The sequence below is a fragment of the Phacochoerus africanus genome, chromosome 15 (genome assembly GCF_016906955.1).
Source record: "Phacochoerus africanus isolate WHEZ1 chromosome 15, ROS_Pafr_v1, whole genome shotgun sequence".
Classification (NCBI taxonomy): domain Eukaryota; kingdom Metazoa; phylum Chordata; class Mammalia; order Artiodactyla; family Suidae; genus Phacochoerus; species Phacochoerus africanus.
The window spans coordinates 77,559,054-77,586,498 of NC_062558.1; the positions used below are offsets into that span (position 1 = coordinate 77,559,054).

A 27,445-nucleotide genomic window follows, 5' to 3' on the forward strand; every position below is an offset into this window, starting at 1 on the left:
CCGTCTTTTTAGGGCTGCACCCTTGGCATGTGGAGATTCCCAGGCTAGGAGTCTAATTGGAACTATAGTTGCCAGCCTACGCCATAGCCATGCCATATCCAAGCTGCGTCCGTGACCTACACCACAGCTCATGGCAACACCAGACTCTTGACCTGCTAAGCTAGACCAGGGATCAAACCTGCAACCTCATGGTTCCTAGTTGGATTCGTTTCTACTGTGTCATGATGGGAACTCCCCTTCCAGTCATTTTTTTTGATGTGGATATATATGGGAGAGAGAGTACAATGTTTCATTATTAGTGAAATAGCTGAGGCATGAGTAAAACTGTACAAGATACTCATGATGTTGGGGAGCTTGCCTCATGTACTGTGCTAATTAATAACAGAATCTTTTTGCTAAATCAGGTGACACAAATTCAGATACTTGCAGGGTCAAGTAGGTAACGAGTGAATCAGGCAGCTTATAGGACCAGAAACTATGGTAAACTGAAAAATGCAGTCCCTGATTAAACAAAACTGCTGCTATCTGTAGCTTATTGTTGCTATATAGAAATAGAGCCTAGTGTTACCAGATTTTTCTGATAGTCAATGAAATCTGGAAATCTATATTTCTAAAAGAATCTATATTTCTTTTTCACATGAAATTTCTCATTTAAAAAGAATACTCAGCAGGTTGAGCAGAAGAGGTCTGCAGGTTGCGCTTGGCCCATACACTCCCATTTTGTCATTCCTGATGACATAAATACTTCTCAGTCTTTCTCGTAGCTCTCCTATGAACACTTTGAGAAAATATTTAGAGAGGAGCTGGATGAGGAATTTCGAAGAGTGGCTTCAGGAGCTTTTCACTCTATTTAGACACTGAGGGTTGCCTAGTGTAGGAGTGAAAAACCCAGATACCCACAGGGACCAGGCAGTGACGTAATGAGTGAAATGGTGTGGATGTTAAGATTCTTGGGAGTGATACAGAGGATATAGTCCCCATATGGGACATTTGGGTTCTTGCACATTGTTTCCTTATGGGAATGCAGATCTAAGATGGCCAAATCTTAATTTTTTTTTCCCCCCATTTTTAGGGCCTCAGCATATGGAGGTTCCCAGGCTAGGGATTGACCTATGCCACAGCCGCAGCAATGTGGGATCTGAGCCCCGTCTGTGACTTATACCACAGCTCATGGCAACGCCAGATCTTTAACACACTGAATCAGGCCAAGGATTGAACCTGTGTCCTCATGGATGCTAGTCAGATTTGTTTCCTTTGAGCCACAACAGGAACTCCTAAGATGGCCAAATCTTTGAGTATTTCAAGCAATGTCAGAAATTTGGATCTTGGTGAAGTTATTTGTTTTGCTCTTTTATTTTTTTTTTAAGGACCAAACAAAAATCACCTTTGGTCCAAATTCCACACAAAGGCCATGAGTTTGCAACTCCTGGCCAGCTTACTACTTCCCTAAGTATATCCTACTAATCGTAATTCTGCTATAGGTTAGTGAGTGTTAAGAACGAAATAATTCTTGGTCAAATGAATTTGGAAAACGGTAGATAAAACAAAATTAAACAGATTTCCTGACTAAAGGTTATCTTGGATCCTTAAATATGTGAATAGGCCTTGTAAGTTCCTAAGAAGAACATATAGCCTACAGACTCCACAGTTACATCTCTCACCCTCCACTTATTTCCCCCACCATCTCCTTTATCTCCTGAGGAAGAGGTGGCTTTCTTTCTGGTAAAGGTTGCTCTCTCTACCTGCACTTCAGATTCTATCCCTGCCTTTTCAGGGACCTTGCTTCATAATCAATGTCTTGTTTCCTGCCTCTTTTCTTTCAGCCTATCAGCACGCTTGTTTTTCTCCTATTTAAACAAAATAATAACCCTTTCCTTATGTCTTACACAAAATGAACATCAAATAGATCGTGGACCTAAAGACAAGAGCTAAAATGATAAAATTCTTTAAAAACAGAGCAGTAAATCTTTATGACCTTGGTTAGGCAAAACCTTCTTGGATACTATATCAAAAGCACAAGCAACAAAAGTGATACATTAGACTTCATCAAAATTAAAAACTTTTATGCTGCAAAAAAAAAAAGAGAAATGTATTTGCAAAAGACATACCTCCTAATTAAAATATGGAGTAAAGGGTCTGAATAGATATTTCTTCAAAGGAGATATATATGGTCAGTAAGCACACAGAAAGATATTCAGCATGATTAGCCATCAGGAACATGCAAAACAAAACCACAGTGTAACACCACTGCACTAGGATGGCTGTAATAAGAAAGGCAGAAAATAACAAGTATTGCCAAGAATGTGAAGTAATTGGAATCCTCATACATTGCTGGTGGGAACATTAAATTGTAAAGCCCTTTTGAAACTGTTTAGCCGTTCCCCAAGTGGTTAAATATAGAGTTAACATATGATCCAGCAAGTCTACACCTAGGTATGTGCTCAAGAGAAATGAAAACATATTTCCGGAGTTCCCGTCGTGGCGCAGTGGTTAACGAATCCAACTAGGAACCATGAGGTTGCGGGTTCGGTCCCTGCCCTTGCTCAGTGGGTTAACAATCTGGCGTTGCCGTGAGCTGTGGTGTAGGTTGCAGACGCGGCTCGGATCCCGAGTTGCTGTGGCTCTGGCATAGGCCGGTGGCTACAGCTCTGATTCAACCCCTAGCCTGGGAACCTCCATATGCCGCGGGAGCGGCCCAAGAAATAGCAACAACAACAACAACAAAAGACAAAAAAAAAAAAGAAAACATATTTCCACACAAAAACATTTACACTAATGTTTGTAGTAGTGTTATTCGTAATAGCCAAGAGTGGAAATAATCCGAATGTCCATTAGCTGATGAATGATGAACAAAATGTGGTATAACCATACAGTGGAATGTTATTTGACAATAAAAGGAAACAAGGTATTAATGCATACTACAACAGGAGAGAAACCAGTCATTAAAGATCACATGTATTGTATAATTTCATTTATATCAAATATTCAGAATAGACAAATCTAGAAACAAAGTAGATTAGTCCTTGTTTAAGGCTGGAAGGGGATGGGGAGGGTTGGGAATAGTGAAGGGTGGCTGCCAATATAAGTTTCTTTTAGGGGTGATGAAAATATTCAAAAACTGATTATGGTTGGAGTTCACGCTGTGGCTCAGCAGTCAATGAACCCGACTAGCATCCATGAGGACAAGGGCCCAATCCTTGGCCTTGCTCAGTGGGTTAAGGATCCGGCATTGCTGTGAGCTGCGGTGTAGGTCGCAGACACGGCTCGGATCCCTTGTTGCTCTGGCTCTGGTGTAGGCTGGCGGCTACAGATCGGATTGGACTACTAGCTTGGGAACCTCCATATTGCAATGGGTGTGGCCCTAAAAAAGATTAAAACAAAAGAAACTCACTAAAAACTGATTATGGTGATGGTTGTACAGCTCTGTGAATATACTAGAAACCATGACCTCTCTCTGGGAGTTGACATTGTTTTCCATTTTCTAGAAACTCTCTATTCCTTTGGCTTTCATGATGCAGTTCTGCCATTGCCCCCCACCCCAGACATCCCTTCTCAGCTCTTTTCAGCAGCTTGTTCTTCCAGCAGCTGCAGTCTATTCACCGCAGGCAAGTAAACCGCATTGAATAGTTGTGTTATCTCTATCCGAACATCCCATAGGTACTAAATAAATTTTCTCTCAGACCTGGCTTTCTTTCTACTTTTACATGTATTACCACGTCACTTGAGTCAGGAGTCTGGATGTCATCCTAGATTTCTTTACCCTCCACGTGGAGTGCGTGTCACGTAGATGGATTTCTTATACCCGCTCTTATATCCATCCGCACTGCTGCTGCTTTAGTTCATCTCTAGTTTATCTTTCACTAAGACTCTAAGCTCCGTGAGGTTACTGGCCACGTGTATTTTCTTTACCACTATCTTTTTTTTTTTTTTTTGTCCTTTGTTTTTTTAGGGCCGCAACCGAGGCATATGGAGATTCCCAGGCTAGGAATTGAAACTACCGCTGACAGCCTACACCACAGCCACAGCAACGCAGGATCCGAGCCGTGTCTGTGACCTACACCACAGCTCAGGGCAACGCAGGATCCTTAATCTGCTGAGTGAGGCCAGGGATCGAACCCGCAACCTCATGGTTACTAGTTGGATTCGTTTTGGCTGTGCCACAATGGGAACTCCTCATCACTATCTTAATGCTTGGCACATGGTATGTTAATATTTGATTGAATAAATTAACTAACGAATGAAACTCTCATCCTAGTTTTCTTCCCTCTGGTGGGTCTGTTTTTGTTGCTGAATTTTTCTTGTTGAAATGCAAACCAAGGAGTTCCCTATTTTGGCCCATTGGAAACAAATCAGACTAGTATCCATGAGGATGCGGTTCTATCCCTGGCCTTGCTTAGTGGGTCCAGCATCAGGTGTTGCCTGTGAGCTGTGGCGCAGGTCGCAGAAGAGGCTTGGATCCTGCCTTGCAGTGGCTGTGGTGTAGGCTGGCAGCTACAGCTCTGATGTGACCCCTAGCCTGGGAACTTCCACGTGCCATGGATGCTGCCCTAAAAAAAAAAAAAAAAAAGCTAATAATGTCTTTTGCATAGAAGCATAAAATAATTTCCCATTGCTTAGAGAATAAAGTATAAATACATGTACACAGGGATCCTCCTTGAGGTGGCATCGGCCAGCTGGGTCTGTGTTCCCTGAACTGGCCATCCTTTCACAACTGCTGCTCCACTGTTGGAAAGCTCTCTTTTCTTCCCCAAATCCCATTACTCCTGGAGAACTCTTCTCAGCCTTCTTAGAATTTCTTTTCCCCTGGGAAACCTCCCCCTCATCTCTGACACAGAGCTGAAACTTGGATGTAACTCTATTAGAGCATGCATTACCCTGTGTCACACTGATTTGTTTAAGCATCTGTCTTGTCTGTGAAGGGCAAGGCTCCAGTCTCACTTATTTTTGTATTCCCATCACAGTGTTGTGCATAGTGCCTACCACATAGGAAGTTCTCAGTAAGTGCTTGATTAAATGAATGAGCAAATTGGAAATCAGAATAGGTCAGAGTCCTAGTTTTGCTGGTATATATCACTTGGTTTTTTTTGAGAGTTAAGTTTTATTTGGGGCAAAATGAGGACTTAAGCCCAGGAGGCAGCATCTCAAGTAACCCTGAGAAAACCACTCCTATTTATGACTTTTTCAACACTTGGCTCTGGTGTGTCATCTATGAATGATACAAAAGATACCGGTGAGGGGGTGGCTAGATCACAAGTTCATCAACCACCACTGCAGAAAAAGTCAGAAATGTTGCTGATGTTGGCTCACATACATTACTGTTATCCTTGTATGACTTGCTTTATTGTTAAAATGGTGGCCATCCAGAGCACAAGTGTCATGTCCATGGTTGTGTCTACAGAAGAGTCCTGAGTTGAGAGAGAGGATGAAGTATTTGCAAATCAGAAGCCTGGTACTGGACAGAGCTGTCTATCAGGATGGCTATTCAGTGTAATAGATTGATCAGCCTAATACTTAGGCCATAAGAACCAAAGTAACAGGCAGATGGATGTACACTCCTTTGTCTGGTTTTAATCAGTTGGTCACAGTCAACTGACCCTGTAGCTTGGCTTGGCCCACTATAACTATAAGTTAGGCTTACATTTTCATCCTTTGTATCTTCCTATCTAAATACGTTAATGGCTTCCATTGATTACCATCTCCCTGCCACCTTTTAAATGTAATGCTCTATGTTACTATTTATACTGTACAAACCAGTAACACAAGTCCTCCCAGCTGTGTTTTGGCTTCCTATTTTCTTATACTTAGTCTAGCTAAGGGAGACATCTACATTAACATATTTTTTAGTCTGGGTAGTGACTTGAACCAGCCAAGCTTTTTTTTTTTTTTTTCCCTGGGAAGGAACCAAATCCCTCTACATTACTGAACCAAATTGAGTAGATTGGGATAAAAGGGGTAATAACAACAGCAGAAGACAAAAAGTCCTCTCACATGGAATTTTGAACTAAAGTCACACGTAGAACAAAAGATATTTAAATTAACTACCGAACAAAGTAGAACAACTCTTCAAAAGAAACGAGGCTTTCTGCCAAGCCCCCTAAAAATGTCCCCAGGCCAGTTACTCTTTCAGTACCATTATTTCAGTTTATACATCTAAGGATGCTTTCTTTCTTATCTCATTCTCTTCCCACCACCTAGCGGACACAAGTTGGCTCTTACTGCCTGTTTATTGAATTGAATGGAATTGGGCTTCAAGAATTAGAAGGAATCCTCTGAAGAAGAAAATAAAGGAAATAATTTTAACAGTAAATAGAACAACCAATCTGAGTTTCAGCAACCGAATAAAGTTTGGAAGCAATAAAATGTATTTACTGTAAATTTTCATTACTTTGAAAGGGTTGTTGTTAAGTGCTGACCTGGAAAACCTGCTCAGATTAAGACTATAAGACTTAAATGCCATTCTTTTCTCTGTGTGGTTTTGGTTTTGTTTTAAACCCTTTAACATATAGGCCTTTTTTTCCAGAGGGAAAGATTTATTTTAAAGTTAAAAAAATTCAGTTTCCGTCTTGGCTTAGCAGAAACGAATCTGACCAGGATCCATGAGGCCACAGGTTCAATCCCTGGCCTCACTCAGTGGGTTAAGGATCTGGTGTTGCTTTGAGCTGTGGTGTAGATCGAAGATGTGGCTCGGATCCCATGTTGCTGTGGCTGTGGCGTAGGCCAGCGACTACAGCTCCAATTGGACCCCAGAGCCTGGGAACTTCCTTGGGATCCATTGTTGCCGCAAGCTTTGGCATAGGTTGCAGACACAGCTGAGAACCTGTGTTGCTGTGGCTATGGCATAGGCTGGCAGCTCTAATTCAGCCCCTAGCCCGGGAACTTCCATATGCTGCAGCCACCCCCCCCCCAAAAAAAAAAGGAAAAAAGAAAGGTAAATTTCCTTTGCCAGAGAGCTAAAAGGGTGTTGGGCTAACCCATAGTAGACAAATAAGGGGACGTGTAAAGAGATCGTATAGTATAGAAGAAATATTTGTGTAAGTAAAATGATTTATTTGAGGTCCATTTTCTAACTAAGCTGGAACTCATCAAATTCCCATACATATGCTCTTAACATGTATGTAGCAAAAATATTTGGCTTAACTAGCCAAGAATTTTGATGACCTGGTGCTACACAGGTTCCAGAAGCATTTGTCAAGATTATTACTGACCTGCTTATTTGCAAAGTTGTAGCATATACCTCTCCATACTAAGGTTGACCTCCAGGAATAATGTTTTTCTACAAGCCATGATGATTCCTGTTAGTTAACAAAGAGCGTTTTGTGAATCCCTTTCTTAATTGTTCTACTTTTTTTATTTGGAAAAGATGGCTGCTCCAGAAGCTGTTTCTGTTTTTTTTTTGTCTTTTGTCTTTTTTGTTGTTGTTGTTGTTGCTATTTCTTGGGCCGCTCCCGCGGCATATGGAGGTTCCCAGGCTAGGGGTTGAATCGGAGCTGTAGCCACTGGCCTACGCCAGAGCCACAGCAACGCGGGATCCGAGCCGCGTCTGCAACCTACACCACAGCTCACGGCAACACCGGATCGTTAACCCACTGAGCAAGGGCAGGGACCGAACCCGCAACCTCATGGTTCCTAGTCGGATTCGTTAACCACTGCGCCACGACGGGAACTCCCTGTTTCTGTTTTGATAGTATGGGGAGAGAGGAGGAAAGTGCATTTCCTATCATCTTCTGGTTGATGGCTTAAAAACCAGAAGTTTAGTCCCTAGTTCTGCTCCATAGGCTTTGTTAGCTGTTTACACATAGGAGATGCTTATCCGGTCCTGCATATCTTTAGAGACTGGCTTCTATGGAAGTTCTTGATACTTCAGCGATAGAATGCTAAATTGAAAAGATCTAGAACAGAGGATGACAGCTCTGAATACAAGGGCAGGTCAAGTTACATAATCCTCTCTGCCTTTACTTGGTATACAAAGCCCTTTCCAGGCTGACTCCAGCTTTCCTTTGTAGCCTCATTTCCTTTGCTGAAGCCACATGGGCCTGTTTTTCTTGTCTAGTCAACCGTGTGCTCAAACACTTTTGAGCCTTGGCCTGTGCTCTTCCCGGTGCCTGGGCCGTCTGATCCCTCTCATCTCCACCTGGCAACTTCTGACTTTCCAGGCCCAGCTCTTTTCTGTGAAGACACCATGTAGCAGAGTCTAAAATCAAGGTTAACTGAGCAGCTCTGTGAAAAGTGTTTCAGAGGAAGGAAGTCTGGAGGCAGGAAGACCAGTTTTAGGGGACAGTGAAAGTTCTACAGACCAGTGCTGTCCAGTGTGGTAGCCACTAGCTACACGTGGAAATTTTTTTAAAATGTCTGATTTCTTCTTTCTTTCTTTTTTTTTTTTTTTTGTCTTTTTGCTATTTCTTTGGGCCGCTCCCGCAGCATATGGAGGTTCCCAGGCTAGGGGTCTAATCGGAGCTGTAGCCGCCAGCCTACACCAGAGCCATAGCAACGTGGGATCCGAGCCGCGTCTACCACAGCTCACGGCAATGCCGGATCGTTAACCCACTGGGCAAGGGCAGGGACCGAACCCGCAACCTCATGGTTCCTAGTCGGATTTGTTAACCACTGCGCCACGACGGGAACTCCTCTTCTTTTTCTTAAATAAATTTTATTAGAGTATAAGTGACTTACAATGTTATGTTAGTTTCAGGTGTACAGTAAAGTGAATCAGCTGTACATATACATATAGTTTTATACGTATGTATATGTATGTCCTTGTTACTGATCGGTTTTGTATGTAGTGGTGTGTGTATGCCAATCCCAGCTTCCCAGTCCATCCCTTCCCCCAACATGTCTGACTTATTATTATTTTTTTCTCTCTAGGGCTGCAATTGCAGCACATGGAAGTTCCCAGGCTAGGGGTCAAATCGGAGCTGTAGCTGCCAGCCACAGCCACAGCAATGTGGAATCCGAGCCACATCTGCAACCTACATCACAGCTCATGCCAACATGGCCAGGGATTGAACCCGAATCCTCATGGGTCCTAATCAGCTTCATGACTGCTGAGCCATGACAGGAACTCCATGAATCAGCAGTATTATTACTGTGCTCCAGGAATATAGTGTATTTACTTTGCTTTTTTTTTAAATTAAAATTTTTTTAAATTAAAGTATGGTTGATTTACAATGTTGTGTCGATTTCTTCTGTACAGCAAAGTGACCCAGTCGTACATTTATATACCTTCCTTTCTTATATTACTTTTCATCCATATGTGGAATTTAAATTCAAATTAAGTGAAAGAAGACAACATGAAAAGACTACATACTGTATGATTCTAACTATAGGACATTCTAGAAAAAGCAAAACTGCGGAGACAGTAAAAGATCAGTGGTTTCCAGGGATTTGGGGTGGGGAGGGCTGAGTAGGCAGGGCATGGGATTTTTAAGGCAATGTTCTGTGTGATGCTGTAAGTGATGGGTACTTGTCATTCTACACGTGTCTAAATCCATAGAAAGTACATGCCAAGAATGGAGTGTAATGTAAACTGTGAATTTGGGGGTGATTATGATGGGTCAGTGGTAGGTTCATCATTTGTAACCCATGCATTACTCTGGTGGGGATGTTGATAACTGGGGAGGCTATTGATATGGGGGCAGGGAGTGTACGGGAAATCTCTGTAGCTTCTCAATTTTGCTGTAAACCTAAAATGGCTGTTAACAAGTAGTCTTTATACAAAAGATTAAAATTAAATAAAAGTCATAACTCAGTTCCTCAGTTTCACGTTACATTTCAAGTACTTAACAGCCACATGTGGCTAATGGCTACTGTATCAGGTAGCACAAATTTAATAGAACATCTCCATCATAATAGAAAGTTCTGTTGGACAGCATTGCCAAAAATCAATCTCCCAAGTAAAAATTGGGCATTTGTTCTACTTATTTTTACGTGTTATGCCTTAAAACAGGACCATTCGTTATACCTAACCTAACTATAGGCTGAATGTATTGAAGATCGGCATGATTATGATACTATCACCGCAATTATGAAACCAGCTTAGAATAATAAATCAGATTTAGTGCCATCACTTTAATACTTAAAAATAGCTTTAAAGTAAGTAGCCCTTGATTATGTTTTTATTGTCTTTTTCTCTTTCCTCATCTACCCCTACCTGTATAAAAGAGACTTAAAAGAAATAGAATTCATTCCTTAGTAATCACCTCTAGTGGGGTCAGAATTATTGCTTTTTGAAAAACTGTTTCAGTGGTTTTGCCTGGTATACTCATATTGTTTCATCTTTTCATAATAAATCTTTGCCTTCTAGCATTGCTGCCTTTGAAGACATTTTATTTAATTGACCTACCTGTCATTTTTATGTTTCTTTCTCTCAGTCTACCCCCTCATACCCTGCTTCACCTATTCCAAGAGCAAGTCCCATTAGCTCTTCTTCCAAAAAAACTAATTGTCCATTTCCACTTTCACATCTTGTTTTAAGTCATCACCATCTCTCCCGTGGAGGACTACAGTAGCCTCCTAACTACTTCCTCTTGTCCTCTAAGATCACTTCTCCTTATAACAGACAAAATGATCTTTAAAAAAAATCAGGAGTTCCCGCTGTGGTGCAGTGGAAATAAATCCGACTAGGAACCATGATGTTTCAGGTTCGATCCCTGGCCTCCCTCAGTGGGTTAAGGATCCTGTGTTGCCGTGAGCTATGGTGTAGGTCGCAGATGCGGATCCAACCTGTCATTGCTGTGGCTGTGGTGTAGGCCGGCAGATGTAGCTCTGATTAGACCCCTAGCCTGGGGATCTCCATATGCCACAGAGGTGGCCCTAATAAAATCAAAAATCAAAAAAAAAAAAAAAATCAGATCATGTCAGTTTCTTAGCCCTCCTGCCTCCTGTTGTAGTTAGAAAAGATTCCAAACACCTTTACCTGGCCTTCAAGCCTCTTTGTGATCTGACACTTTGTCTTCTTACTCAGCTCATCACCATACTGTCCCCCGCACAGAGCTTTAGCCATTCTGGCCTCCTTAGGGTTCCTTGAGTGTACCCAGACTTACCTGCCTTTGGGCCTTTTTCTTGCTTCTCCTCTGGATTGTTCTTTCCCATCTCTTGCATGAGTGCTTTTCACCTTCAGAATCTTAGCTCCAATGATAACTTTTTTTTTTTTTTGCCTTTTCTAGAGCTGCTCCCGTGGCATATGGATGTTCCCAGGCTAGAGGTGCAATCAGAGCTGTAGCTGCTGGCCTACACCAGAGCCACAGCAATGCTGGATCCTTAACCCACTGAGTGAGGCCAGGGATCAAACCCACAACCTCATGGTTCCTTGTCAGATTCGTTAACCACTGAGCCACGACGGGAACTCCCAATGATAACTTCTTTGTCCACTCTTTTTAAAGTAGGCTCCTTCTATTCCTGCCTCATACGCTTTTAGCATCATCCTTACTATTCTCTGGAATGATTTCGTTTATTTCTTTACTTGTGTGTTGTCTACTCCCACTATAACTTCAATGAGGGGAGGAAACATTTTCACTCCCGCTCTGTCCCTGGTACCTAGAGTAGAGCGGTGACTGGTGCATGTAGTTGTACTCAGTAAATGTTTAATAATGCTGAATAACTGAAGATGGAATACTTGGAAAGTAGGAGATAGAGGAAGAACTCAGCCCCACCGCCACCCCACTTACTCACTCACTAATGCAAGATCTCTCTCCCTCTCTCTCCCTCTGCCTCTGTATTTCTCTGGCTTTTTCTATATATGTACACATGTGCATAAAATAAAAGGAAGTGCCTTTTTTCTAAGTGTGAACCTCCTTCTAGGCCCTTTATGCTTAGTATGAACTAGTGACTTTGTTGTTGAACTTCATCTTTTCCTTTATGAAGTCATGGTCCACAGCTTTTTGAATGGCTGATTTTTGTTGGAAACTATGGTGAACAATACATCTGGAAATATTCTGTCATGTTTTGATCTGAGAAACTCTAGAGAACCAGCTGCTGATTTGAAAGGCTTTTATTATGATACAGACAGTCTATTGTCTACAAAAGCACTGACTATTACACAGTGGTATATGTGTCTTGCTTTTTTCTGAGCTATTAACTTGAGAGAAAAAAAACTTGTATTCATTAACTCATGCCTGACTGGTATTCCCTGAGAATAGTTTATTGTGTTTTTTGCTTTAGCTGATTTAGTATGCATTTAGGGATTTTTTTTAAACCCATTTTTTCCTTCTTTAAACTCAATAAAAATTAAATGGTTGAATAATAGGATTGAGATAATTTTCCATACTGGGTTTTAAAAATTTCATAGATTTCTGCATTGCAGTGTTTATATTTATGATTTAATACTCCTTGATAGCTTTATATTGATAAAGTGTGAATTTCACTATTCTGTCTATTAAAGTACTTCTAGAGTGCTTTGCAATATATGACGTGGTTAAAGAAAAATTGACATTCAAGTACTACATAGAACCGATTTTGAAGAAAGTGAGTATGTGTATCATTTGTGGTATAATAAGTACATGTTCCCATATACACAGTCTGGTCAGTGTGACTATTTTTACATATTTAAAAATTTTTGGAGTTTTTGGGAAGACATATAAAATGACAGCTAATTACTATAATTATTAGGTAGGAAATAATTGCACCTAAATAACCCACAGTAACACTTTTTTTTTTTGGCCACACCTGCTGTGTATGGAAGTTCCTAGACCAGAGACTGAATCTGAGCTGCAGCTGTGACCTATGCCATAGCTGTGGCAATGCCAGGTCCTTAACCTGGCGTGGGAAATCAGACCTATAACTCCGTTGCAACCCAAGCCACTGCAGTTGGATTTTTTTTTTCCCCTTTTCTAGGGCCGCTCCCGCAGCATATGGAGGTTCCCAGGCAGGGGTCGAATTGGAGCTGTAGCCACCGCCTACACCATAGCCACAGCAACTCGGGATCCGAGCTGCGTCTGTGAGCTACACCACAGCTCACGGCAACACCAGATCCTTAACCCACTGAGCAAGGCCAGGGATTGAAACTGCAACCTCATGGTTCCTAGTCAGATTCGTTAACCACTGCGCCACAACGGGAACTCCTGCAGTTGGATTCTTAACCCACTGCACCACAGCGGGAACTCTCCCAGAGTACAATTTTAATTTTACTTTTTAGATTACAAAAGTTGTATATTCACATATCAGAAAATTAGAAAATAGCAGATACAGATACAGATTCACTCAAAATTTTGCAAGCATTAATAAAACCACTGTTAACATTTTGTTTAATATTTTTGCAATGTTTTTGACATGGATTTTTTGGTTTGTCGTAGTCATAGTGTATTTATTATTTTTTACCCCTCCTGTTTAAATTTTTAAATGATTTTTATTTTTTCCATTATAGTTGTTTACAGTGTTCTGTCAATTTTCTACTGTATAACAAAGTGACACAGTCACACATACATATATACACTTTTTCTCACATTATCCTCCATCATGCTCCATTATAAGTGACTAGATATAGTTCCCAGTACTATACAGCAGGATCTCATTGCTTATCCATTCCAAAGACAATAATTTGCATCTGTTAACCCCAGATTCCCAGTCCATCCCACTCCTTCTCCCTCCTCCTTGGCAACGACAAGTCTGTTCTCCAAGTCTATGAGTTTGTTTTCTGTGAAAAGGTTTATTTGTGCTGTATATTAGTTTCCAGGTGTAAGTCATCTCATATGGTATTTGTCTCTTTCTGACTGACTTAGTATGAGCATCTCTAGTTCCATCCATGTTGCTGGAAATGGCATTATTTTGTCCTTTTTATGGCTAAGTAGTATTCCATTGTGTATATATACCACATCTTCTTAATCCATTCATCTGCCGATGGACATTTAGATTGTTTTCCTGTTTTGGCTATTGTGAATAGTGCTGCAATGTTTCTCTCCTTTTAAATGAAATATAATATTATAGATATTTTCCCATAGAGCTGAGACTTTATAACTATTGTTTTAATGGCCCTATAGCACTGAGTCTAAAGATGTATCTTTTTTTCGTTTTTTTTTTAGGGCCACACTCACAGCATGTGGAGGTCCCCAGGCTAGGGGTTCAATCAAAGTTGAAGCTGCCGGCCTTCAACTGTGTCACAGCCACAGCAACATGGGATCTGAACTGCATCTGCGACCTGTACCACAGCTCACGGCAATTCCAGATCCTTAACCCACTGAGCAAGGTCAGGGACCAAACCCACGTCCTCATGGATGCTAGTTGGGTTCATTATCTGTTGAGCCATAACAGGAACTCCTAAAGATATATATCTTAATTTACTTAACTGTACCTCATTGTTGGATAAGTTATTTTTAAAATATTTTTACTTTATAACTAACACGATAGTGAATATTTTTGTGAATATTGTTATATCACACTTGGTATGGTTGCTTGTAATGAACAATATTCTCATAAGTGAAATTCCTAGATAAGATTTTTTTTTTGTCTTTTTGCTATTTCTTGGGCCACTCCTGCGGCATATGGAGGTTCCCAGGCTAGGGGTTGAATCAGAGCTGTAGCCACTGGCCTATGCCAGAGCTACAGCAACGTGGGATCCGAGCCGTGTCTGCAACCTACACCACTGCTCATAGCAATGCCGGATCCTTAACCCACTGAGCAAGGGCAGGGACCGAACCGCAACCTCGTGGTTCCTAGTCGGATTCATTAACCACTGCGCCACGACGGGAACTCCTAGATAAGACTTTTTTTTAATGTGTCTTAACACAGGCTAGCCAATGATTTTCCAAAGAAAATGTATCAGTTTACATTGCCACCAGCAAGGTGTAAAACTATTTGTTCCATTGTAGCATTTAGCATTTTCTTTTCTTTCTTTTTTTTTTTTTTTTTTTTCCCATTTTTGGCTACACCTGTGGCATATGGAAGTTCCTGGGTCAGGGATCAAATCAGAGCTGCATCTGCGGCCCATGCCACAGCTGCAGCAGCACAGATCCTTAACCCTCTGTGCCAGGCCAGGGATCGAATCCATGCCTCCACAGAGACAAGCTGGGTTTAACCCACTGTGCCACAGCAGGAACTCCATATATTATTTCATTTTAAGTTGTCCTACAATTAGGGAGAACATCATGTTGATTGCTAGTTATGTGTTTTCATATATTTGTAGTTTCTAGTTTCAGAGTTACAATTGTTTCACAAATATTCTCAGTTTCAGTAACATCAGTTTACTTCTGAGTAGACGTTTTGAGCTACCTAACTGGATTCAAGTATTTCATATAATCTACAGATACAGCAGTTTGTCATTAAACATAAATATAGGAGTTTCTTCTGTTGTGGCTCAGTGGGTTAAGAACCTGACATAGCGTCTGTGAGGATGCAGATTCAGTCCCTGGCTTCACTGGTGTTGCTGCAAGTTGTGGCATAGGTCGCAGATATGGCTCGGATCTTGTGTTGCTGTGGCTGTGGGGTAGGTCTACTTCTGATTTGAGCCCTAGCCTGGAAACTTCTGTATGCTGTAGATGTGGCCATTTAAAAACAAACAAACAAATAAACAGAAAAAAACTGTAAACACACATGTATATATTCTCAGTGTTGGATTTCTTTTGTTTTCTCACTGCTCAATGATTCCTTCAGATTACTCTTGAGAAGTTCCTTGTATTATGTTTGTAGTCGATATTGTTATCCAACTGTATTATGGAAGCATTTATGGGAGCAGTCTTGATAATTTCGAAACATCCAGAAATTATCGTTGAATCTAGAAACTTCAGTGATAGATTATATGTAATGTTTACATTTCAAATATATTTAAGCAATAGTTTTAAAAGTCTGAGAATTTATATTTGAATTGTGAATTGTTTTTCCATGTAGGTTGGAAAAGAGACTGTTCAAACCACTGAGGATCAGATTTTGAAGAGAGATATGCCACCAGCATTTATTAAGTAAGTAATTAAAACATTTTTCTAATGCTAAACAGAATAATTCTCTTGTTAGGAAAGAAAAGTACTGATTGTAGGAGCGATTTTTTTTTTTAAATAAAAAGCTCTGTTTACAGATAAAATTTCAGTTTTCATCTTTCTACATTCAGGTTTACTATTGTTGATTTTATTCATTGGTGTTAGGCATTTCTGACATAATTTTTAGTCAGACTATGACTTCTAAATTTTGTTATTTAGAATGGAAAGAATTCAGAAACATTCTAACCTTAGCATGCATGAATCTGGATTGTATACTAAATACCTTTGATGGGAGATAACAAGAGATACAATCTTTAAAAATATATATGGCAATGTATTTCAGTAGCATTTTAAATTTGTTATACTTACATATCACTTAATACTCCTACAAGTAATTTCTAGATATTTTGGCCTATCCTATGTAAAGCAAGCAGAGATACTGACTTTTGATTAAAGCTTCTCATGCTTGTGATTACACTGTCTTTGGTTAATGACTTTGTTATTTATGGCAGTCAAGTCCTAAGTAAAAAGTAAAGGCTGATGCATAAGGAAAAAAAAAAGTAGAACCTCTACAAGTCAATAGAATAAGTTTATTCAGTTTTTTAAAAAAAGGCAAAGGATTTGAATAGGCACTTTAGAAGAGAGGAAATCCAAATGGCCAATAAACCTATAAGCAGGTGCTCTATCTCCTTAGTCATCAGAGAAGTGCAAATTGTTCTATTATAAGCTCCTAAATTAAGAAGTCCAATAATGTCAGTTGCTGATGAGGATGTGGAGCAACTGGAACTGCCATACACTGCTGTTGGGAATGTAGCTTGGTATAGCACTTTGGGAAACAGTTTGGCATTAGCAAAGCGGAAGATAGGCAATTTCACCACCTCCCCTCTATGTTCCCTGGAGAAACTTATGCCCATGTACACTAGGATTCATATTAAAAAATACTGATATCCACAAATAAACCTATCTACAGAACAGAAACAGACTCAGATACATGGAGAACAGACTTGTGGTTGCCAAAGCGGAGGGGGTGGGAGTGGGATGGACTGGGAGTTTAGGGTGAGTAGATACAGCCTATTACATTTAGAATGAATAAGCAACAAGTTCCTACTATATATAGCCCAGGGAACTATATCTAGTCTCTTATGATAGACTGTGGTGGAAGATAATATAAGAAAAAGGATGGATATATGTGTATGACTGGGTCACTTTGCTGTACAGCAGAAATTGACACAATATTGTAAATCAACTATATTTAATTAAAAATAAAAAAATAAAATGTACTCACTTAAAAAAAAAACACCCAAAACCAAAAATACCGATATTGGCATTGTTCGCAATGATACCAGTGGTCTTTCTACAGTAGGAGGGATAAAAACAATCATGGTATACTCATAAATTGGAATATTAATTAGTAATAAAAAGGAATGAGAACTTTTCATTTAAAAATGATTAATTTTATGGATTAAAAGAATTAATGAATCTTGAAAGTAAGAAAGTGAATGATGGAGCCATAGGTAGGTAGCTTCCATTTATTTAAAGTTCAAAACATGTAATAATAAACTATGCTGTTTAGGGATGCTTATATATAAGAAAAAGATAAAATGAATAAAGAAAAAATGAACACAAAAGTCTGGATAGTGGTGTTTTTGGAAGGAAGGAAAAGGGCTATATCCAGGGAGAGGTATGGGGGAGCTCCTAATGTTGTGTTTCTTTCATTCTTTCTTTCTATTTTTTTTGTCTTTAGTCTTTTTAGGGCTGCATCCTTGGCATATGGAGGTCCCCAGGCAAGGGGTTGAATCAGAGCTATAGCTGCTGGCCTACACAACAGCCACAGCAACGCGGGATCTGAGCTGTGTCTGCAACCTACACCACAGCTCACGGCAATTCCAGATCCTTAACCCACTGAGCAAGGCCAGGGATCGAACCTGAATCCTCATGGACACTAGTCAGGTTTGTTAACCACTGAGCCATGACGGGAACTTTGTAATGTTCTATTTCTTGATTTAACTGTTGAGGTACATGAGTGGTTGTTTTATAATTATTCATTATATTATACATATGTTTTTTGCAATTTTCTGTATGTATGTTATATATCACGATTTAAAATAAAGTGAGAAGTGTTCCTTTATTTTTATCCTCCTTCTGTTCTATTATTTTCATTGAGCAGATGCAAAATTTCACCCATAATGATGTCTTCTTATTTCTAACTTACTTGAGTGGGTGCTTCTGCAGAAGTATGTTTCTGTTAATTCTGCAAAATGTTCATGTGTCAGGAAGTAAGGTACCAGAAGCATCTGGTTTTGTAGAGTCTGTTTTTAAACTTGCCTTTCTTGGACTTGGTGGCCTCTGGGGTTTCTTCCAGCTCTAACTAGTATGTAGCCACTTTGTTTATGTGCCATTTCATCAGCATGGAAATATTAAGAGTCCCATGCTGTCAGTTAAACATGTTATAATTAAACTTGTATTTATTGTACATTATTAACACAGCTCTAACTTGTGCCCATTTGCCCCTCACTCCCCTGGGTGGCTCAGAGCACAGTGAGATAGAGTTGAGGGACTTTCACCATCAGGGGGAAGCTGGACTAGATGACCCCATAGAAAGTTCCTTTCAACCCTTCACATTCAAGTCTCTGAATATCATTTGATTGGTAAGTGAATTTCTTCGGGAAACTTATTTCTGCTTGTTGCCAGAGATATACTTTTGAAGTAGGCTCTGTGCTCTCTCACAGGCTTCCTTGGGGCTTAGAAAAATTAAGGAGTGCCCTAGTTGTGATAATATTTTCAAAAAGGTGGGTAATTTTAAAGCAAAACACTTCATTGATCACCTTTGGTGATAACCTGGACAGCAATCTCTTCCTCTGGTAATGGGAAATTTAAATAAAATAATTAAGCATGTATCCTGTCTTTCTAGAGGTCCCTCAAAAAATTAAAAACTGGAGTTACCATATGATCCAGCAATTCTACTTCTGGGTATTTATCTTAAACAATATCAATTTATTTTGAAAAAAATACCTGCAGCCTGTGTTCCTTGCAACATTATTTATAATAGCCAAGACATGGAAACAACCTAAGTGTCCATCAGTGGGTGAACTGAAGAAGATGTGAGATATGTATGTGTGTGTGTGTGTGTGTGCGCGCGTGCGTGCGCGTGTACATGTGTGTATGGTGTATAATCTATTATTCAGCCATAGAAAAGAAGGAAATCCTGCCATTTGTGACCACACGGATGGATGTTGAGGACATTATGCTAAGTGAAATAAGTCAGAGAAAGACAAATACTGTATGATTTATATCTGGAGAATTAAACTGAATTCTTAGAGACAGAAAAGATTGGTGGTATAATATTTTTATAAATACAGCATCAGTGACTATAGTTAACAGTACTGTATTGTATATTTGAAAGTTGCTAAGAGAGTAAATCTTAAAAATTCTCATCACGGAGTTCCCGTCGTGGCACAGTGGTTCACGAATCCGACTAGGAACCATGAGGTTGCGGGTTTGGTCCCTGCCCTTGCTCAGTGGGTTAAGGATCTGGCGTTGCCATGAGCTGTGGTGTAGGTTGCAGACGCAGCTCAGATCCCGCGTTGCTGTGGCTCTGGCGTAGACCGGTGGCTGCAGCTCCGATTCGACCCCTAGCCTGGGAACCTCCATATGCCGCGGGGAGCAGCCCAAGAAATAGCTAAAAAGACCCCCAAAAAAAAAATTCTCATCACAAGGAAGAATTGTATCTATCCTCCCTCTCCTGTGCAGACTTTATTTCACAGCCGTAGTTGATGAGGGGAACAATAAATGTGGAATAAATGACAGAATCAGAAAGTCATCATTGCACAACTTTTAATATAACCCTTGATTTAGGTATGGGTCATCAATGGATGAAATCATTCAGAGGTTTTAACTTTATCTTACTAGGGGGGAAAACCCCTAGTCTCCTTGAGGAGTCAGGGAAAAATATTGTGTTTTTACCAACAGAAATATTTACTATGCAGTGTTTAAAAAAGTAGATAATTTAATATGCCACACTCTGAAATGTTACCTGAAAATTGCCTATAGTATAAAAACAATATGGCTGTGATTGTCAGACAAACTTGGGGGACAAATAAATATTCTGTAGTTTAAAACATGAGGGCTCTTTATGCTGTAGAATGCAAAATAAAGCAAAAAATAACTCTAGTGGATGCCTTGACTATGATGGGGAGGGGACAGAGAGGGAAACAGATGGAAGCAATTAATGACATCCTTGGAACTGTTGACTAGGACATTCTTTTGGGCTGTTTGGTTGATGTTTGGAAGTTTCCAGGGCATGATAGACTGAAGCTTCCTTCCTCTGTCTTCACTTTCACAAGGCTTTCTAAATAGTGTCTGCTTTGGCAACACTAAAGTTAAGTTTAAAAATTTATTCTTAGATCAATCTGTTAGAATATCAGGGCAGAGAAAACAGAAGACTCTTGGTCTATAGATAGATTTATACCTAAGCAATCTGATGTAGATTTATAGTTAGAGATTTTTCAGGGAGGGATATATTGTTTTCAGAATTTTTGACATTTTCAGGATTTTGGTGGTCTCAAAATCAAATCATCTTGAGTTCCTGTCGTGGCACAGCAGAAACGAATCCAACTAGGAACCACGAGGTAGCAGGTTTGATCCCTAGCCTCGCTCAGTGGGTTAAGGATCCAGTGTTGCCGTGAGCTATGGTGTAGGTGGCAGATGCGGCTTGGACCGCACGTTACTGTGGCTGTGGCATTGGCCAGTAGCTGTAGCTTCGATTTAACCCCTAGCCTGGGAACCTCCACATGCCACGAGTGTGGCCCTAAAAAGCAAAAAAAAAAAAAAAAATCATACTCTATCCGTGTGACTGGCAATTAAGGGCATATTGGAATGTGGAAGAATGGTTTAATTTCAGTTAAAGATTATATATTTGGGTTGTAACTGTCAATGAAGGACTTCCAATGCTGGGACAATTCCTTATTATAAAAATGAGGACCATCTTAATATAGAGTAAGATTTGCATTGTCACAGGAAGGCTTGCTCTTCGGTGGAGCAAAAGTTATCTGATCCCTGAGTGCACTGGCAGATAGAGTTTACAATTTACTAATTTTACCCAAGATTGCATTAATAGCCACACTGTTGCACAAGAGGTGTAGGGTTGCATGATGATTGCCATAGAAACTGCTGGGATCTTCATGGACTTCAAGAGTGCCACGTCATGCTGGACTGTTAAAATATTAGGCTCATCCTATAAGAAATCGATTGTCGGAGTTCCCTTGTGGCTCAGAAGGCTTAGGATCTGGTATTGTCACTGCTGTGGCTTGCCTCACTGCTGTGGCACGGGTTTGATTCCTGGTCCTAGAACTTTTGAACACCAAGGGGTGGCCAAAAAAAAAGTCATTTGTTGCTTTAGAGGCTGTCAGCAGGGCATTTAACTACTATACTCCAGGTTTTCATTTTGTGTGATCATCCAGGCAGCAGGAACATTAATGTGCAATTGATTAATTAATGGGCTAGACACACTAATTGGTTAATTGAATATTTATTGATTGCTTTTTATATGTCTAGCGTGCTAAGTACCACATAGAATATCAATTTCTATGACTCTTTTTTTTTTTTTTTGGCTGCACCCGAACATGCAGAAGTTACTGGAGCAGGGATCAAGCGTCCACCATGGTAGCGTCCTGAGCCACTGCAGTGACATTAGATCCTTAACCCACTAAGCCACATGGAAACTCTTTTTACTCTTATTATGAATGATCACTTGTAAGATGTATTACAAGTTTTTTATTTATAGTAATAAAATGCCAAAGTTTGCAAATGCTTTACCTTTTTTTAAAAAGCAAATTGAGCATATTCAAGATCACATGTATAATAACATCCCTCTCATTCTCACTCACTAGGTTTTGTTTTCTTCCTTTTAACTTTTCTTCAAGTATAATATATTCATTGGATTTTTATTATGCTTTCTTTAAGGGGGGTGAAATTAGTGGAATTATAGTTATTGTGGCTGGAAATTGTGCATAATCCCAGGTATGCCCACAGGGGTATGTCCTATATGAGAGTTCTGTTCTTCTTTGTATCAAGGAGGAACTGAAGTGGAGGACTGCTGCTGCAGAGAGGTTTTTTTAAACAACGCTTTAAGAAGTTCCAAATTAAAGAGCTGTAAGACAGACTGACTTATTAACTATAACAGAAATTCTGAGGAGTGCTCTCATTATAGGTAGGAATAGTAGAAAGAGGCTTCATGTAGGGAGTGGGACTTGGAAGAACAGATGTAGGGGAAAAGTAAGTCCTGAAGTGGGGACAAGTGTGGGGAGAAAGGAAAATACTCCAGGTAGAATGAATAGCATGAGTCAGCCTTGGCCGCTATGAGGAGAGGAACCATCATGGTGGGAGTGGTTGGAACTGAGCCTAGGTAGTAGGTTGGGCCAGGTGATGGAAGCCAGGTAGAGGAGTTTGGGATTGGGTGGTAGAGAAGCTTGGCAGTTCTTGAGCAATAAGTAGAATGACAAGATGAAAGTGATTTTTCAGGAAGATTCATAACCAAATACAGGATGAATAATAGATGCTAGTGAAGGAGAGAAAGCTCTATGTCAAACCAACCAAATTCATTTTCTGTCAGCAAGGATTTGCTTCAAATTGATTTCTTATAGGTAAAAAACATTTATGGCAAACTTATATTTGCCTCAGAAAAATTGCTATTGCATTATACAGTGGAATTTCATTCTTATTTCTGCAATGGAGCCAAAATGGATAAGGAAGGCAGTTCTTGGCCCTTATCCAGGGGTGCTCAGTACTTGAACGTATTAAAAGCTGTCACTTGTGAGGTGGTCTTGTGGTATGAACTCCTTAAAAGGTCATAATGCTCTTTGTCTGTTGGCAGGCAAATGACAGTTGCATGTAGAACTGTAAAATGTTGCCCCTGTCTCAGTGCTTCTCTGAACAGGCTGCTGGGAATCATCAAAATTTGGATTGATTGACCAGTTGTGGCTCTTTTTGAAGTATATTGTAATGTCTAAGACTATCGAATAAACGAATGTTCCTAAAATACCTTGTGAAAGGGTATATGTAGTACTGACAATCTGCATGATTGCTATTAATCGTATTTCCTAGGAAATTGCCTTCTTAAATTATGGCCTGTATTTGTATGATTTTTACCTTGTCTGATGTTCATGTGCAAAGTAGAAATTTGAAAAGGGTTTAATAAACATGCTTACACTTAATTTAGGTCTCTTTTGACCTAAAGTAGTAGTATCATATTTTTAGATCACAAGCCCTCATATTTGGCTTTTTTCTTTGCTTTTATCTTGAACACTCAGAAATTTGTATTTTCAAACCCTCTTAGTGGTGAAAGTACCTAGAATATCTTTTTAAAGTATTAATTCTTTGGGGGAAGTTCCCTTGTGGCATAGCAGGTTAAGGATCTGGTGTTGTCACTGCAGTGGCTCAAGGTCACTGCTGTGGCATGAGTTCAATCCTTAGCCCAGGAACTTCCGCATGCCATGGGTGCGGCCAAATGAATAAACAGAAATGTCCTTATAAAATATTAATTCTTTCAGCATACTGCTCAATGCACTTTGCTTATCCGGGGCTAATGTGTGATTCTAATATTTTGTTTTATTTTTTAACTTAGCTTTTTGTGATCCTTTCCATTGCTACTTTATTTTATTTTTTTGCTTTTTAGAGCTGCACCTGTAGCATATGGAAGTTTACAGTCTAGTGGTCCATTCAGAGCTGTAGCTGCCAGCCTATGCCACAGCCACAGCAATGCAGGATCCGAGCCGTGTCTGTGACCTACACCACAGCTCACGGCAATGCTAGATCCTTAACCCACTGAGCAAGGCCAGGGATTGAACCTGAGTCCTCACCAATGCTAGCCAGATTTGTTAACCACTGAGCCACAATGGGAACTGCTCCATTGCTACTTTAAAAGATTTTTTTTTTTTCTAAACATAGATGACCAAGTAACTCTGAGATAATCATCCACATTTGCCAGCTGACTTGTTGCATTTTTGACCTAGAGCAAGCACTCAAACTTTAAATAATTCACCTTTGAACTTGCCACATTAAACATAGTTGAGTACTACTGTTTTTTACAGACTTTCTCAAACAAAAATGATTTAAATTTTGAGTCTTTTCAATAATGAACTCTGGGTATTTTATTAACTTGAGGAAGAGTTCTAAACACCTTGGCAGGGATTTAACCCTTGTTTTACTTTGCATACACTTCAGGATTGAGAAGTAAACAGGAAGTTCCTGTTGTGGCTCAGTGGTAACAAACCTGACTAGGATCCATGAGGATGCAGGTTTGATCCCTGGCCTCTCTCAGTGGGTTAAGGATTCGGCGTTACCGTGAGCTGTGGTGTAGGTTGCAGATGGGGCTCCGATCCTGTGTTGCTGTGGCTGTGGTGTAGGCCAACAGCTGTAGCTCTGATTTGACTCCTGGCCTGGGAACTTCCATATGCCACAGCTGTGGCCCTAAAAAAAGAAGAAAAAAAAGTAGTAAACCAGTAATACCTTAAACATGTAATGCTTTGGTTTCTACTTTCAGTAGAGTAATCACAATCACATGATTGAAAAATCTCAAGGGGCCAAGGAAATTTGCATTTATTCAGTACGTATTATTGGATGAAGTAATATGTTATATATAATACTTATATATTTATATATATAATATATACTTATATATATTACTTACATATTTTTATTTTCTCTTGTAATTCTGAGAACACCAACTAATGAAGGTATTAACATTCATTTTACAGATAAGAAAACTGAGGTTCGAAAAACTTTAATGAACCTAAGTGTGTCCAGTGTGTAAGTGGCAGAACATGTTTCCTATTGACAGTCTTGTGGCCTCCAAGTTCATGTTCTTTCCATAGTCTGACTTCCAAGAAGTCATGTAGTCTACCCTTCTCTTTCCAGACACTAGTAACTTTATACCACTCTTAGAGGATAACAACTTAGTTTTCCTAAGTATTTCCAAAGAAAAAAATTTTTAGATGTGATTTGTCATGCATTGCAGTTTCTTACAACTCTTAAGCTATGAAGAAGTTAAAGTCATATTTTATTTATTTATTTATTCTTCTTATGGCTGCCCCTGTGGCATATGGAAGCTCCCGGGCTAGGGTTCCAGTCGGAACTGCAGCTGCAGGTCTACGCCAGAGCCAAAGCAACACTGGATCTAAGCTGCAGTTTGCAGCAATGCCAGATCCCTAACCCACTGAGTGAGGCCAGGGATCAAACCTGTATTCTCATGGACACTATGTTGGGTTCTTATCCCACTGAGCCACAAGGAGTACTGAAGTCATAGTATTTTAAAACTAAAGGGAATCATAGAGATTATTTAATCCAACTACTTTATTTTACAGATGAATTGAGGCCATTGGTTGCTCCAACCCTACTCTGTAAATGCAAACAAAAACACCAAAAGTAATTAGACACAAACAAGTATTTTCTTAATTATTACCTTGACTATTCCTATATAGGTCTGATACCACATTAAGAGTTTCTTAAGGGTGAAGTTTTTTTCCCCCTAGTACTATTTAAAATCTTTGTTTTTTCCTTAGTAGAAGCAAAATAACCTTATAAACATCACTTGGGTACCTTTTAGGGGCCAGGTACGTTAAGTTGTGTTGTTTAATCTACCTCATCTTGCAGATGAGGAAGCTGAGACTCAGAGAAGCTCATAGTAACTTGCTGAAAGTTACCCAGTACACAAATGGCAGAGACAAGGTTCAAATTCTAAAGTTTCTCTTTCTTACTCTTCCTTGTAAGAATCTCTTCTTGGAGTTTTCTAGTGGCTCAGTGGTAAAGGATCTGGCTTTGTCACTGCTGTGGCACTGGTTCAATCCCTGGCCCTGGAATTTGCATGCTGAGGGTGTGGCCAAAACAATATCTTTTTTGGGGGTATAGGGCTCTGCTTTTCTCAATGAGGTCAACATATAAGTATTATTGATCAGACTTGTTATAGTCTTACTGTTTGGTTTCAACTATCAGTTTATGACTGAGGTCTGTTTATCTATAATAATTGTATATTTGTCAGTTTTCCTCATGATTGTCAATTTTGGCTGTGTATATTTTAAAGCATTATTATTAAATGGTTACAAGCTTATGGTTCGCTTGGGTCCTAATTCTGTTAATTATTTTGTTATTATCCTTATTTAGAATGACTGTTGGTTGATGTTAAACCTACTGTTGATTTTTATCTCCAGATTGTGTTCCTTTTTATTTATTTATTTATTTATTTATTTATTTATTTATTTATTTTTGTCTTTTTGTCTTTTTTTGTTGTTGTTGTTGTTGCTATTTCTTGGGCCGCTCCCGCGGCATATGGAGGTTCCCAGGCTAGGGGTTGAATCGGAGCTGTAGCCACCAGCCTATGCCAGAGCCACAGCAACGCGGGATCCGAGCTGCGTCTGCAACCTACACCACAGCTCATGGCAACGCCGGATCGTTAACCCACTGAGCAAGGGCAGGGACTGAACCCGCAACCTCATGGTTCCTAGTCGGATTCGTTAACCACTGCGCCACGACGGGAACTCCTATTCCTTTTTTTTTAAAGCACATCTTAGTTTTTGTCAGTTTTCTTCAAAAGTAAAAACATTCTCATATTGTGTCTATTACACTTTGTGTTTAGATGCATATAACTCATTCATAACATTCTACTGTAGAACAGCGATTGTCAACTTTTTTTAGAATAAGGATCTTCGAATAATAATAATGAGATTCTTTATTATTAGTTGATTGAGAATGCATAAGGAGGAGTTCCTTCCCTTTGTGGCTCAGTGGTTAACGAACCCAACCAGGAACCATGAGGATGTGGGTTCGATCCCTGGCCTTGCTCGGCGGGTTAAGGATCTGGCATTGCCCTGAGCTGTGGTGTAGGTTGCAGACTCGGCTTGGATCTGATGTTGCTGTGGCTGTGGCACAGGCTGGCAGCTGCAGCTCTGATTCAACCCCTAGCCTGGGAACTTCCACGTGCTGTGGGTTCAGCCCTTTAAAAAGAAAAAAAAGAATGCATAAGAATAAAAGTTAAGATGAATTTGTAATTCTTTTAAATAAATTTTAGTGGAATATAGGTGACTTAGTGTTGTGTTAGTTTTAGGTGTACAGCAAAGTGATTCAGTCATACATATACATGTATATATCCATTCTTTTTCAGATTCTTTCCTCATATATGCTATCACAGAGTACTGAATAGATTTCCCTGAGCTATGTAGTAGATCCTTGTTACCAACCAGTTTTGTATGTGGAATGTGTGTATGCCAATCCTTCCTCCTGGCATTTCCCCTTTGGTAACCATAAGTTTGGTTTTGAAATCTTTGAGTTTTTTTTCTGTTTTGTGAATAAGTTCTTTGGTGTTGTTTTTAAATTAGACTCCACATATTAGTGATCTCATATGATATTTGTCTCTCTCTGATTTTGTTATGTCTTAAGAGAAATTTTTATTTTATTTATCACAGCAGTATCGACATACATTTGAAAACTACTAATGTCTGTAAGACACGCTTGCTTATATGTTTATCTTATATGTTCTTCCATAATCCTAGCATGAA

The 27,445-nt window shown here is 39.7% G+C and overlaps 1 protein-coding gene across 4 annotated transcripts in view; it reads left to right on the top strand.

Annotated features, from left to right (window-relative positions):
- The window catches only part of VCL (vinculin), a 113,669-nt gene that overhangs the window by 23,608 nt on the left and 62,616 nt on the right, over positions 1–27,445 (top strand). For all 4 annotated transcript variants that reach the window (XM_047760464.1, XM_047760466.1, XM_047760465.1 and 1 more), the window contains one exon: positions 15,814–15,884. The gene's annotated coding sequence lies outside the window, so the exon portion shown is untranslated. Of the gene's footprint in view, positions 1–15,813; positions 15,885–27,445 lie in introns of those variants that run through there.